This window comes from Artibeus jamaicensis, unplaced genomic scaffold (assembly GCF_021234435.1).
Source record: "Artibeus jamaicensis isolate MK-2021 breed Jamaican fruit bat unplaced genomic scaffold, CSHL_Jam_final contig_233, whole genome shotgun sequence".
Classification (NCBI taxonomy): Eukaryota; Metazoa; Chordata; class Mammalia; order Chiroptera; family Phyllostomidae; genus Artibeus; species Artibeus jamaicensis.
Genome location: NW_026521486.1, coordinates 2961274 through 2973979, shown reverse-complemented (window position 1 = coordinate 2973979; position 12706 = coordinate 2961274). Strand labels below are relative to the sequence as shown.

Below are 12706 nucleotides of genomic sequence, written 5' to 3'. Positions count from 1 at the left end.
TGCCTCCCCCCACAACTATAAGCTACACAGAGTGGGGACTCCCATGCTGAAGCCCCTCCCAGCGCCTTCCCCATTGCTACTCTCAGTCCCCGCCCTGCTGGACAGGAAAGCCCAGGCCCAGAGGGCAAGTTCTCTGCCAGTGAGTGGAGAAGTCAGGAAGCCCAGGGGAGCGGCCCCAAGTGTCCAGCCTGGTCAGAAGGAGGAGATCGTGCACAGTGGGCCACGCTGACTCGAGGGAAGGGGGACACTGACAGGGCCCGGCCCAGGTCGGACACCAAACGCATCCAAGTCCTGGTGGTGTCTAGGCAAGGAGCTCCCTGGGGACAGGCCTGAGGGGCCTTGGGATCCCCTTATCTCCCCCAGGGGGTCGCACAGGGAGAAGAGGGTCAGGAGTGAGAGTGCTGGATGAACGGAGGAAAGAGGGAGGGAGGGAGGGGTGGGGACCTCCTCCCTGCCAGGTCTGAGGCGGGCGAGAGCGGCAGCAGCAGTGAGGGGCACACCGCATCCCCAGCAGAGCGCGGCCGGTGGGACGCAGGGCCTCAGTGACCCGGCTGGTGTTCACTGGTTCTACAGTGCCTGTGACCCCACCTCGTGGAAGTGTTTCGGCAGCAGGCTCCGCTGTTCTTAGGGGTTGACTGCTGCTTCAGTAACCGCTAGGAAGAGCGGCTAGGCTGGGAAAAGCCTCTCTGGGGGTAGGGTTCTTGGTTCATTCTAAAATTGGTACAACTCTTCCCTGGGACTCGGCTGGGGAGAAGCTGAAGTCGCAGAGGCCAAGCTGACAGAGGTGGAGTCTCGCTAAGAGCAGAGGTGGTATCTTTCTTCTGAGTGCAGGACGGGCTACGCCCTGGGTCTGTCCGGAGTCGATAAACAGGACAATGACCAGCATGTGAGGCCCGGAGATCCTGACCTGCAGTGGCTCACTGCCCTGTGTCCAAAGAGCCACTGTGATCGCCATCAGGTGTGGGCCGGGCTCCGGGTGGTGTGGTGCAGTGGTTAGGATGGGGTCCCAGCTGGGTTATTTGAACCTCTCTGAGCCTATTTTCTCGTGTGCACAACAGAATCAGTAATCGCCAGCTTGTAGGGGCACCGTCCCTGAGGGTCCATGAGATGGACCCTGTCCAGCACCGTGCCTGGCACACAGGGGCACGGTGGGCTTTCACTGGCAGGTGCAGCCTCGGGCAAGTGTCAGGGATGTGACTAACGGACGCAGACAACAAAGCACCCAGGTCTGTGTGCCCTTGCTGCCTCCCCTCCCACAGCACAGCCGGAAGGGAGGAGAGGCTGGCTGGGCTGCGACCGCTTACCCTGGATGTGGCAACTGAACTCCTTGCATCCAAACTATCCCACCCTCTGCCCACCCCACCCACGAGCTCCCACCCACAGGTGGTGTAAGCCTCCAAGCTCCAACCCTGACGCCCTCCACCCCCCCCCCACCTCTGCTGTCCTAGTCCTCCCCAGGCAGGGTGGTGTCGGCTCCCTCCCAGCTGCTCCTCAGGCCAGCAGCCCCACCCTTGCCACACCCCACCTCCCCCTCCCTTCTGGCTGATTCTCGTCTGCCTCTGGACCAGGCTCCCCGCCGACAGTCCTCAGGCTCTCTGGGACAGCCGCTCCCCACCTGCGTTCTGCCACCACGTTGGCTCTCCCCAGGCACAGCTCCAACCCCACTGGGGGCAGTTTTCTCAAGAGCTGCCCAGGGCAGAGCTAAAAACGCCTTCAGCAACAGACATGGTGGCTTGCTGAGCTGGCTAAAGGGGAGTGAAGGAATGGATGGTTGGACGGATGGACAGTGGATGGCCGGACGGACGGACAGTGGATGGCCAAGGGAGTGGCTCTCAGAGGTCCCCGGACGTCCCTGGGGCAGCCTCGCTCCCTTTCTCCCTCACTCAGGAAGGTCTGAGCAGCAGGGCCCTGCCCCTGATAAGGTCCAGGCCAGGTGGCCTGGGAGGGAGGGAGTGGGACGCACACACGCTCACACGCCACACACGTTCTCACACAAGCATCCACTCCAACACACACATAGCTCCAAGCCAGGTGGCTTCCCTTCTCTGTCCCTGGAAGGCAGTGCAATTCCTCCCAAATGCCTGAGACAGGGCCAGGAACAGCTCAGGGGGCTGGTGACCTTAATGGACAGGCAGAACTCCCACCTGGGCTCAGTCTAGGCCGGCAGGGGCAGTGCCGCCCGGCAGCATGGAACTTTCCAGCCACCTTTTGCCCCGTACTCCACCCCCAGCCAGGACAGGCACGGCCAACAGCCTCTCTGGAGAAATGCACTGTTTACAGAGAGCAGTCTATCCTGAGTAGTCACACAGTTCGGGGACAGAGGGGGAGGTACCCCCTGATTCTGGACAACCCTGGACAACCCTGGGCTGACGCCAGGACGACAGGTTACCCTGACTCTGGTGTTGAATGATATGGCCAATCAAACCGCACTGCCCGCCTAGAGGTGAAGAGGCCCCAGGAAGTCGGCTGGGCTGCCTGCTTCCTGGCCGCACTCGGACCCTCGGGCAGGTGTGGGAACAAGGAAGGAACGAGGCCCTGCCCTGGCCGGGGTGTGAACCCAGCCCCGCTGGCTGGCTGCCCAGGATGTCAGTGTCCAAAGAGTGGGAGTCGCAGGGCACCGGTGCCTGAGGACGTCTTAGTCATGCGGGGGGTCGGGGGCCTCCCTCTAAACCATGGAAACTGAGGCCCAGGGAAGGGCCGCCAGCAGCCTGGGGTCACCCAGCCAGCAGCACATGGGCCCTACAGGGTGACCTCGCAGCACCCTTCTGAGGTGGGAATGGCTCCCATGCTACTTTTCGGGTGGGGAAACAGAGGCTCAGAGAGGTCAGGCTCCTTGCTCAAGGTCACACAGCCCGGGGACAGGAGGCACTGGCGGCTCTTCACATCCCTGTCTGGGCTTCCCTGGGCACGAGCCATCCCTAAGCCGGGAGATCAGAGAGGCCGAGAGCGGCGGACAGAACGGAGGCTTACAGACGCACTCCCACGGCGGATTACGTAACTCCCCGTCCCGGCCCCACCGCCCCAGGGGTGCCGCGGGGCAGCCGCACTGAGAACCCGACCCCCGAAGAGCCGGCAGCACTGGCTCTTTGCAAAGACAGAGGTTGGAGCCGCCAGGATGCGCTGGCTCTCTCCCTCCTTTCTTGTTTCCTCCGGCTCAGTAACAAATACTAATACTAATAATGATAATAATAATTAGAATATAACCTGAGGACGCTTGGGGTCTCGTTGCCATGGCAACCTCTGGCGCTAACGAGCTTCGGAGGCCGCCTCCGGGCCACCCGGCCCCAGGCGCAGGATCAATATTGAGTCGGCCCCGGGAGACGGCGGCGGCTCCGCTGGGACCACACGGCGGGCGGGGAGCGAGGGGTACGCACTTGGAGGGACCTTCCTGGTCGCCCGCGCCACCCAGCTAGGACCCCCGGGCCCGGCCCGGTCTCCGGCGTGGCTCCGGACCCCTGTCCGGTGCGCTCGCGGCTCCCGGCGCGCGCGGGTCTCCCAGCTCGCTGCGCTCTCTGACTCTGTCCTCCGACTCCGGTCCCGCCTCGGACGCGGATTCCGGCCCCAGCAGCGGCGTCCCGACACACTGCGCCCCGGGACTGCTCCTCCAGCCCGGGCCCGGTCCTCTCCAGGGTTCAGCGACCTCGACCTCTGCGAGCCCTGGCGCGGACCCCAATGCCAGGGCACCGTCTGCCCCATACGGCTCCTGCCCCCAGCTTCTCCCCATGGGTGCCCCCGGCCCCTTTTCAAAGCACCCCAGACCTTCAACGCACCGAACCGGCCTCCCCAAGTACGCCCACCCCTCCTGCCCCGGGATTCCGCACCCCGTCTCAGAAGCCGGGGCGCAGAAGACGCCGCCCCCAACTCTCCCGGACCCTCCTCCACCAGGAGCTCCGCCCCCCGGCCCCTTTCTCGAAGCGCTAGGACCCCGGCCCCGCGCGCCCCCGCCCCGCGTAGCCCCCGCCCAACCCTCCTGGGGCGCGGCTCACCTCGTGCCCGCCGCCTCGCTCCTCGCTCCGCTGCCGGCAGCCGCGCCTGCCGGGCTGAGCCGCCTGCTGAGGCCCGGGGCCGCCCACGCCCCCGCCGTGCCGCCTCTGCCGCAACAGTTGTCCGGACTCCGGGGGCTGCGGGGACTCGGGGGCTCCGGGCCGGCGCCGGGAAGGCGCCCGCTCCTAGGCTGGTGGGGCGCGGAGCGGCGCCGGGGCTCCGGCTCGGGCTGGGGCTCCGGCTGCTGGTCCGGCCGCCGGCCGCATGCCCCTTCGCCCGCCCGCCCGCGGCTACTGGGCGGCCCGCGCCGCCCGCCCGCCCGCCGGCCCCGCGCCCCGCGCCGCGCCCGCCGCCGCCACCGCCGCGTTCATGCTCGCCGGGCCCTGCGCTCGCCGCCGCCGCCGCCACTTCACTCTTTGCCGCTGGTCGCCCGCTCGCGCCCTCTCTGCTGCCCCCTCTCCGAGCTCGCGGCTTCCAGCCGGCCGGCCCCGCCGCCGCGCCGCGCTCCCCCTCTCTCCTGCGCCTGCCGCGGCCTCTCTGCCTCTCTCTCTCCCTCTCCCCCCCCCCCCCCCCCCCCGCACCTCCTCTCATTTTTCCTTTCGCAATCTCTTTTCTTCTCCTCGCGCGCGCTCTCTCCCTCTTTGTGCTTCTCTTAATGTTTCTTTAGCTACCTTTCGCTCGTTCCTCCTGCTGTTCATTCTTCCCGGCATCTTCCTTGCTGGCCTCTTTCACTCCTTTCTTTCTACTTTTCCCTCTTTCTCCTCCCCCTTCTCCTTCCTTTGCTTCGTTCCTTCCTCGCTCCTTCGGTCCTTCTTTCTCTCGTCTCCCCAGGCCCAGCTCATGCTCACCTGCCTCGCTCCTGACGGCTCACCAGCCCTGGGCCAGGCTGGACCAGGGGGGCTCACCCAGCCCCTCCTGCGTCCTGCCCGGGGGCGGCCCCACCCCGCCTCGCAGCGCCTCCCCCAGTGTTATTGTTGAGCCGCAAATTCCCTGCAGTCCGATTCTGCACGAGGTCAAAGTCAGGGCTGGGCTGGCTTAGGAGAACGCTTCTGGTCAGGCAGGTCCCTCTGTCCACTTCCCTAGGGAAAAGCTCTGCTCCTCGTACCACAGCAAGACCACTGCTTGGGCCTCCTCTCCTCCTCTGGCCTCCTCCTCACCTCTCCTCCTGCCGCCCCCATTCCTGGGGCCCCCCACTGCACCCCTCACCTGCAGCACAGGACCATGCCTGCCTTGCTGTGTGGCCTCAAACCAGGGAGCCAATCTCAGTAAACCTGTTTCCCCACCTCCGTCCCTGGCCCGGCGACCTCCAGGGGTAAAGAAGGTCACAGAGAGGCCACGTTGTAGTCTCCTGAAGGACCCAACAGAGGGACAGTCGTTCGGGGAGTCAGTGTGAGTGCCGGGAGAGCGGGTTGTCCGGGATCCTGCACTGCCACGGACCAGGCTGTGAGTCCCCAGAAACTGGGCTGAACCCTTCCTGTGCGTTGTGTTACTGATTCCTCACCGCAGTCACAGACAGGGCCCACCCGGCACAGTGAGGTCGCCCGCGCCAGGAGCAGAACCGGGGCTGCTGCTCAGGCCCCTAACCTTGAAGCCCAGGACTCAGTCCCAGACCCCAGCACTTTGCTGGGGCATCTTTGTCCTCGCAGAGACAGCCCTCCTAGCACGACCTTTCACCTTCAGACCCAATGGCACTGAGGTCTGGACGGGTGCCTGGGGGATGCAACTGGAGGGTGGGGTGGGAGAGTGCCAGGGTGCCCCCTGCAGGAAGTCTGCGCCTGTGGGGTGCCTCAGTTTCCCATCTGCACCCCAGGAACCCAGGCCCCTTCTCTCCTCCAATGGACATGGTCTGAGCAGGTGCGCTGGGCTGGACATTGATCCACCCTGGTAGACCAGGCCTGGGCCCTGCCATGGGGACCCCTCAGCACAGTGAGGCCCAGGCTGCAGCCCCGGGCTTATCCTTGTCCGGGGGCAGGGCAGAGGGGTGGTGTCCAGTGCCTAGGCTTGTGGAGTTGGAGCAAGGCAGTAATTCGAGTTTGCCATCCACGTGCCATTCAGTGTGGCATGGAACCCCCCGAATGCCAGTTTTCCTCTCCGAAGTGAAGGTCGCAGCAGCGCCTCTCTCACCGATGCTGTTAGGAATTAGGGAGCCAGGAGGTTACGTGGTGCACCCCCCACCTCGCCTGCAAACCATCCCTGGATGGGGGCCTACAATTGTCCCATATTAGGGAGGGGACAGAAGAGCAGAGAGAAGACACAGGGCAGAGTTCCTTGTGGTCTAAGGGGCGGGGCTTGGGCTGAGAGCTGATGGCCCTTTGAGCTCTCTGCTGGCAGATGCTGGGTTCCTGAGTTATTCAGGAGGCACTGTGTGTAGTGTGTGTGCACGCATGGGCGCACATGTGCACGTGGTGTATATATGGTATGGAGTGTGTGTCCCCACGTGTGAGGGGGATCTGTGGGCCTGTGTGTGTGCATCGGGTGAGTGGAAAGCTGCCTCAGGAGCACCCCCCCCCTGCCCCTGCATCACAGAGCAGGGCTCTGTGCCTGTCCCAGACTCAGGTGCAGTGCTGGACAACCAGAGATGAGACGAGAGATCACCGCCCGAAGGAGTGCACACCTGGGTGGGTGACGCATGGGAGGTCACGCCTCCATCAACACCCATTTCCCTCAGGCTGAAACACAGTCACCCGATCCTGGCATCTGCGACCCTGTCCCCACTCTGCCCAGCCTGCCTTCCCAGCCTTCTCTGCAGCCAGGTGCCCGAGCCCCAGACTCATCAAGCCCACTGGTCCCCAGGGGCCAGGCTGGCCCCTGTGTGGGCTCCTCAGCCCTCCGCGATGTGCCCGCTGTGTGCCGGGCTGGCTGGCCACCCGCACTATGCTCAGGGCCCCACTGCCCCCTGCCCTGCACACAGATGCAGCTACTTTGCCTCCCCAAGCCTCAATTTCCTCATCTGCAAAATGGGAGTGATTCCGCCCACCTTGAAGAGCCAGCCTGAGGATTACATGAGAGGCCGTGTCAAACAGGAAGCCCCCCTGCTGATCATCCTGAAATAAATGACCCGGGGCACACTCAGTAGGTATTTGACCTGCATCAGTTTCCCTTCCGTTCTGTTCTTTCAGTGTGGGCAGGAGAAAGCACGGGCTTCGTGGTTTAACCTCAGCCCGGCCGCTGAGCAGCCAGGTGGCGAAAGGCAAGTCCTTTCACTGCTCCCCACCCCCGTGCACTGGCTTCCTGCGGCTGCCGTAACCAGTGACCGCAAACGTGCGTGGCGGACACTTTAAAACGATGCGAGTGCATTGCCTCACAGAAACCCCAAAACCAGGTTTATGGGGCTGACCTCACAGTGTCGGCAGGACCGCCTCCTTGGAGGTTCGAGGGGGGAGTTCTTCCAGCCCCCATGGCTGCAGGCCTCCTTGGCTTGTGACTGCGTCCCTCCAGCCTTCAAGGCCAGCACCTTCCCTCTCTCTCTGCCTCGCCTGCTCCCTCTCAGCAGGGCCCCTGTGGGTGCACCGAGGGCGCCCTGGCTAATCCAGGACATTCTCCATCTCCAGATGCACGACCCGACCACACCTGCAAGGTCCTTTTGTCCTCTTGCCGTAGCGGGAGCATCCCCAGGTTCCGGGAGCAGGACAGGAGCTTTGGGGTGGGAGCAATTCCCAACCTTCCACACCAGTACATCCAGGGACGGGGCACGGCGGGCCCAGGGGTGGGGGGGACTTAGGGGTGACAGGCAGGGGCACTGGCTTCAGTGGAGCCTTCAGCAAACTCTCGTCTCCGCCCTGGGCTGGGCCGGGCGGCGCTGGAGGAGAGGGGGCGGTGATGGGGGTACAGGTAATTACACGGACCGCCATGAGAACCCTCACCGCGCTCTGCTCCTCATCCCCCAGCGCCTTTAATCCTTCCCTATTTACTATTTCTCTGCCTTCGGGAGGACTGCTCCCCCGCAATCGGCGCGGCCCCCCTCAACAGGCGGGCGGCCTGGTGGATGACTCACGCGCTGTGCTGTCGGTGAAGAGCAGCCTTTTCAAAGGGCTGGCTGGGGAGGGAGCTAAATTTAAAGCCAGGCTTCCCGAGAAGATCACCTGCCACGTCAAACTCACTGCCATTTAATCAGAAGGTGGGGGCGTGAGGCATTCCACCGCGGCCTGGCCCCAGAGCCCGGAGGGAGGGGGGAGGGGAGAGAGGGGGATGGGGAGGCACTTAGAGGCCGAGACCCCAGGGTGCGCATGGGGCAAGGGGTTGCAACTGCTGTCCTCCCACCTCCATGTCACCTTCTCCCTGTCCCCATCTTCTTCGGGAAGCCACTCACCTTCCCAAGGACCCCTGAGTCCCACCTCTTCTCTCTTCAAGATCTTAGGGTTCCGGCCCTAAGCCCCTATTCCCAAATTCGAGACACAGGAAATCAGGTTTTGAGAACGCCCAGCGAAGATGCCCATCAAGGGTGTGGCCAAGCCGGGACAGGCACGGCTACCACGGCCCCGGAGCCTGTGGCCTGGACCCTGGCCCGTCGGTCCCTCCCGTGGAGGAGATGGGGTGGTGGGCGAGCGGCCACCTCTTGGAGCCTGTTTCCTTATCGACCCAACCGGAGCGAAGTGTCTGCACTGCAGCAGCCACTTGGTCCCCGTGTTCACCCCAAGGACAGAGGTCCTGAGCTGGGGAGACTGGGCCCAGGGCCCTTGGAAGGCAAGGGGAGCCCACCAGCTACCAAGCCCCTGCCCCCCAGTGCCATCCCCGCCGGGTGGGCGGCTGTGAGCTGCCCTCCTCCCCTGCTCTCCCCTGGCCCCTGGAGCTAGAGATCACAGTAAGCTAAGCCTCCCTGTCACTGTGGGGCCAGACCCCAGGGGCGGCCGGGCCTCCCAATGGTTAGGGACGCTGGCTCTGGGCCAGAGCACTGAGCTTTCGCCCCACCCCAACGCAGCCTGTGCTCTCAACCTGTCCACCCCTCCGTGGGCCACAGCTCTTCACTGCTCGGGGCCAGGCCCGCAGCAGATGCGCAGTATGTGGAAGCCACTGCTGGGGCCGAGGATTTGTAATCAGTTCTGGGGGACTGGGACGCAAGATGTGATGAGCTGGTCGCTGGGTCCAGGAAGCCTCTCCCGAGGCCAGATGCAGAGCCCGGGCCTCTGCTGAGTTTCCTCCTCCCCTGCCCGTCGCCCTTGGGCCACAGGGTGTGAACACAGTTTCTGTTCTGGCCCCCGCAGGAGGCCTGGCCGGGCCACTGGCAGCCCTTGGAGCCCGGAGGAGACAGGGCTTCCTGTGGCAGTATCGGAAGCACAGGTGCAGCCCCAGACCTTCCCCTTGGAGTAACCCGGGATCACAGTAAGTGGCCAAAGAGGTTTTGCAGATGTAATTAAGATTATCAGTCAGTTGACCTAAAGATGGATTATCCTTCACACCCAACTTGATCACACAGCCCTTTAAAGCCCAGAGTGTTTTCTCCAGGTGGCGGTGGTGTCGGAGGGAGGCCAGTGTGAGGAGGGATTCCACACAAGGCGGCTGTCGCTGAGATGGGATCGCAGGGCAAGGAGGCGAGAGCAGCCCCCAACCAACACCCAGCATGAGCAGGGGACCCCGGTCCGGCAACCACCAGAAACGGCTGCTGCCGGCGTCCCCCGAGGGGCCTGGAGAGGGCTCAGAGCCCAGCCTGGCCGACGCCAGAGAAGCTCGCCGAGCCCCCCCGACCTCTGACCTGCAGAGCCATGGTAATAAATGCCCGCTGTTCTAAGCTGCAAAATTTATGTAGCAATAGGAAAACCATACTCCTGCCAGTGACTTACCTTTTCATGGGGTGAAGATCCGTACAGCCCACCCCTCCCACAGCAGACCCCGCGGTGGTCTTTGCGCAGCGCAGCCCTGACCTAGCCACTCCCCTGCCTGCTGACCGGCTGTGGTCTTGCCTTCCAAAGAAGTCCGAGACCTGGGTTTGGCATTCAAGGCCCTTTGCGTTCTGATCTCTGCCTCTCCCCACCCCCGCCCCACGACTGGCCCCGCCCACACAGGCCAAACTTCCCCGGTCCACCTGGGTTCAGAGAGCAGGTCCCTCGTCAGACACCAGCGGCAGATCGTGCTGGTTTCCTCTGCGTAAGGACAGCGCCTGATTGCTCTCGGTGTTTCTGACTCTTGGAACACGCCTGCTAGAGCTGCCTGTGTGGGTATCAGGGACGTGCTGGCCCGCGTCACACGGTCCCCGTCAGCCGCAGAAGGCTAGCAGCTCGGACTCTGCTATGCACTTGGGCATCTGACCCGGGCAGACGGGGAGACTGGGGGACTCCGGGAGGCCACCCTCGCAGCCCTGCCTGCCCCTGGCCCCTGGGGCTCAGAGCCTGCTGGCATCCAGGAGTCAGGAACCGCTGTGAGGGTCGGGGGTCTGCCTCAGAGGAGCAGCAGGAACCAGGAGGGGTTGGGGGGACGCCCACCTGCACTTCCCAAAGCTGAAAACTGAGAGTCCCACAGACTCAGTGCGTCCCTGGCCTCCTTGAGCCTCGGGTTCCTCACCTGTCCACTGTCACTGGTAATGACCTCTACTTGGAGTCGATTTCTCAGTGCATTGTGGGTAGTAAGTTAGGATGAGCCTGTGGGGTGGGCGCTGTGCTCCAGTCTGTCCTCATGAGTCTCACAGGTGAGCCAAGACTGGAGGCGACACACCCTGCCACCAACTCCAGGGCTGTGGGAGGACCTGGTGAATGAGAGAACCCTGGCTTAGCCACCAACTGCCCTAGGCTTGGCTTTGGGCTCCCTTGTGCCAGCTGGTGGCCTCGGCCACATTGATTTTCTCCTTCCTGAACTGAGCATCGGACGGCCTCAACCTTGGGGTCATAGGAGGCGCGGCCCAAAGGAAGGCAGGCAGATGCTACTGGAGGGAGACCCCCACACGTCCCCTGGATCCCCAGCTGGGTCTGCCCCCGGGCCCTCACTCCCACCCCAAGCCTCCTGGCTGGCATCAGCTTATATGGGCGGTGACAGTGTCACTTCCCCATGTCCATCTGAATTAGGAGGGCCGCTGCAGCTGGTGGCCCCCCCCTGGGCTCACTGGGTGCTGTGGCTGCATCTCCAACCCGGCGCACAGATGATGAGAATTAACATGATGCAAATTGGTTGGCTGAGCCAGGCATCCCGAGCTGGAGACCTAATTCCCACACCGCCTGGCGCTCCCGCGGGCAGGCACAGCAGTGACAGCAACCACAGTGCTAGTCGGCGTAGTTGGCTACGCCTCTCGGGTCCTGTGCCCTGCTCACCGTTTACACTCGAGAGAAACACGGGGGGGGGGCGGGGAGCTGCCCTCGGCACAGAGCTGCAGCGAGCAGGCCCAGAGAGGTCGTGGGCGGGCCTGAGGTCACGCCGCTCTGGGGGCAGGCAGAGGAGAAATCTGCTCCTTCTCAGGAGCCTCTGTGTGTGTTAGGAGACTGGGGTGTGAGCTTCACTCTAAAGATCGGTTGTGTCCGGTCTCCAGCCCAGAACAGGAGTCTGGCCTTTGCAGCTGTGTGGCCCTGGACAAGTTGCTGACCTCGGAGATGGCCGTCTGCCTTTCGTTTAGAATTAATTCGACGGCTGCTTCTCAGTCCTCCCCACCTGGGCTGAGTGCATAATATCAGCTGAGCAAATGTATGTCTAAGTGACACACAGTGACGTTTCTGCTTATCAGGCACTCGGTGCCTCATGGTGCCACTTGGATGGGCTCCCTGAACCCATAGCCATCCTAGGAGTTGCTTCTATGCCTTTCTCTTTGACAAAACAGGCCCAGAGAGGTTAAGTGACTCGCCCAGGGTCACACAGCTGGGAAGCGGTACAGCTGGGATTCGAACATGGGTCTGCCCCTGCCCTGGGCCCAGGCACTCAACCTCCCCGGACCAGGAGCTTGCCCTGGCTCTGTCTGCCCAGGCCTCGGTTCCCCTACCTGCTCTGGCTGGGCCCCTCGGGCTCAGGCCGTGTAAGGCGCTGGCAGGCTCAGCCCACGGGTTCGGCCCAGGCATAGGGAGGCAGGCTGTCTGGAGTTTGACAGCTCAGGCCCCAGGGCTGGGGTCGGAATTCCAGGCTTCTTTGATTTTGCTCAGCGGCCTCTCTGAATGTTGTAAATTGTTTGGCTTGGCCTCACGAAGCAACCTTTATTATTGCAAAATCTCGTGTTTCCACGGAGCTCAGAGAAAGGGGAGCCTTGGGTGGTGGGTTCCAGCATCCGTCTGAATTCCGTTCTGGTGAGCTCCGGCTGTGGGGAAACTGGCCTGGCCCCGGCTGCAGGGTGGGGCCCCTGGCCTCGGCCAGGTAGCCCCCGCCTGTCCGGCCGCCTGCCAACCACAGCTCGTTCACTGGCCAACATCTGAGATGAATCAGAACTTCCAAAGGGCGGCTCAGGGGCCTGCTGGGGTGTGGCTGGGACATCCCACATGCCCAGTCCAGGGCTTCCCTGGATGACCGGTTCCTTGGAAGGGGGGAGAGGAAAAGCGACTCCAGCTTCTGGAGCCCAGACACACACCCCCAGTGTGAGGCCTGGGGCTTTGCAAACATTACTTCATGAGCCCCGCCGGCCCCCCATAAGCCAGGCAGTATTATCTCTACCGCAGCTGAAGAGAGGGAGGATCAGAGATGTTGGTACCTTGCCCAGGGTCACACAGCAGGTGGGTGAAAGTTGCTGCCTGTCCTGGGTTGGAGTTCAGAACCATTTAGACCAGCATCACTTTCCTGATCAGAGAAATCATGCCCTCAGTTGGGGGTCCAGGAGATGCCA

The 12706-nt window shown here is 63.4% G+C and overlaps 1 protein-coding gene across 2 annotated transcripts in view; it reads right to left on the bottom strand.

The window, feature by feature from the left end:
• SHISAL1 (shisa like 1) overlaps positions 1 to 4892 on the bottom strand; it is a 60589-nt gene extending 55697 nt beyond the window's left edge. Inside the window, exon 1 of one of the 2 annotated variants that reach the window (XM_053661409.1) lies at positions 4833 to 4892. The gene's annotated coding sequence lies outside the window, so the exon portion shown is untranslated. Of the gene's footprint in view, positions 1 to 3986; positions 4071 to 4832 lie in introns of those variants that run through there. The other variant, XM_037160822.2, reaches the window with a different exon arrangement.
• Between the last annotated feature and the right edge of the window lie 7814 nt (positions 4893 to 12706).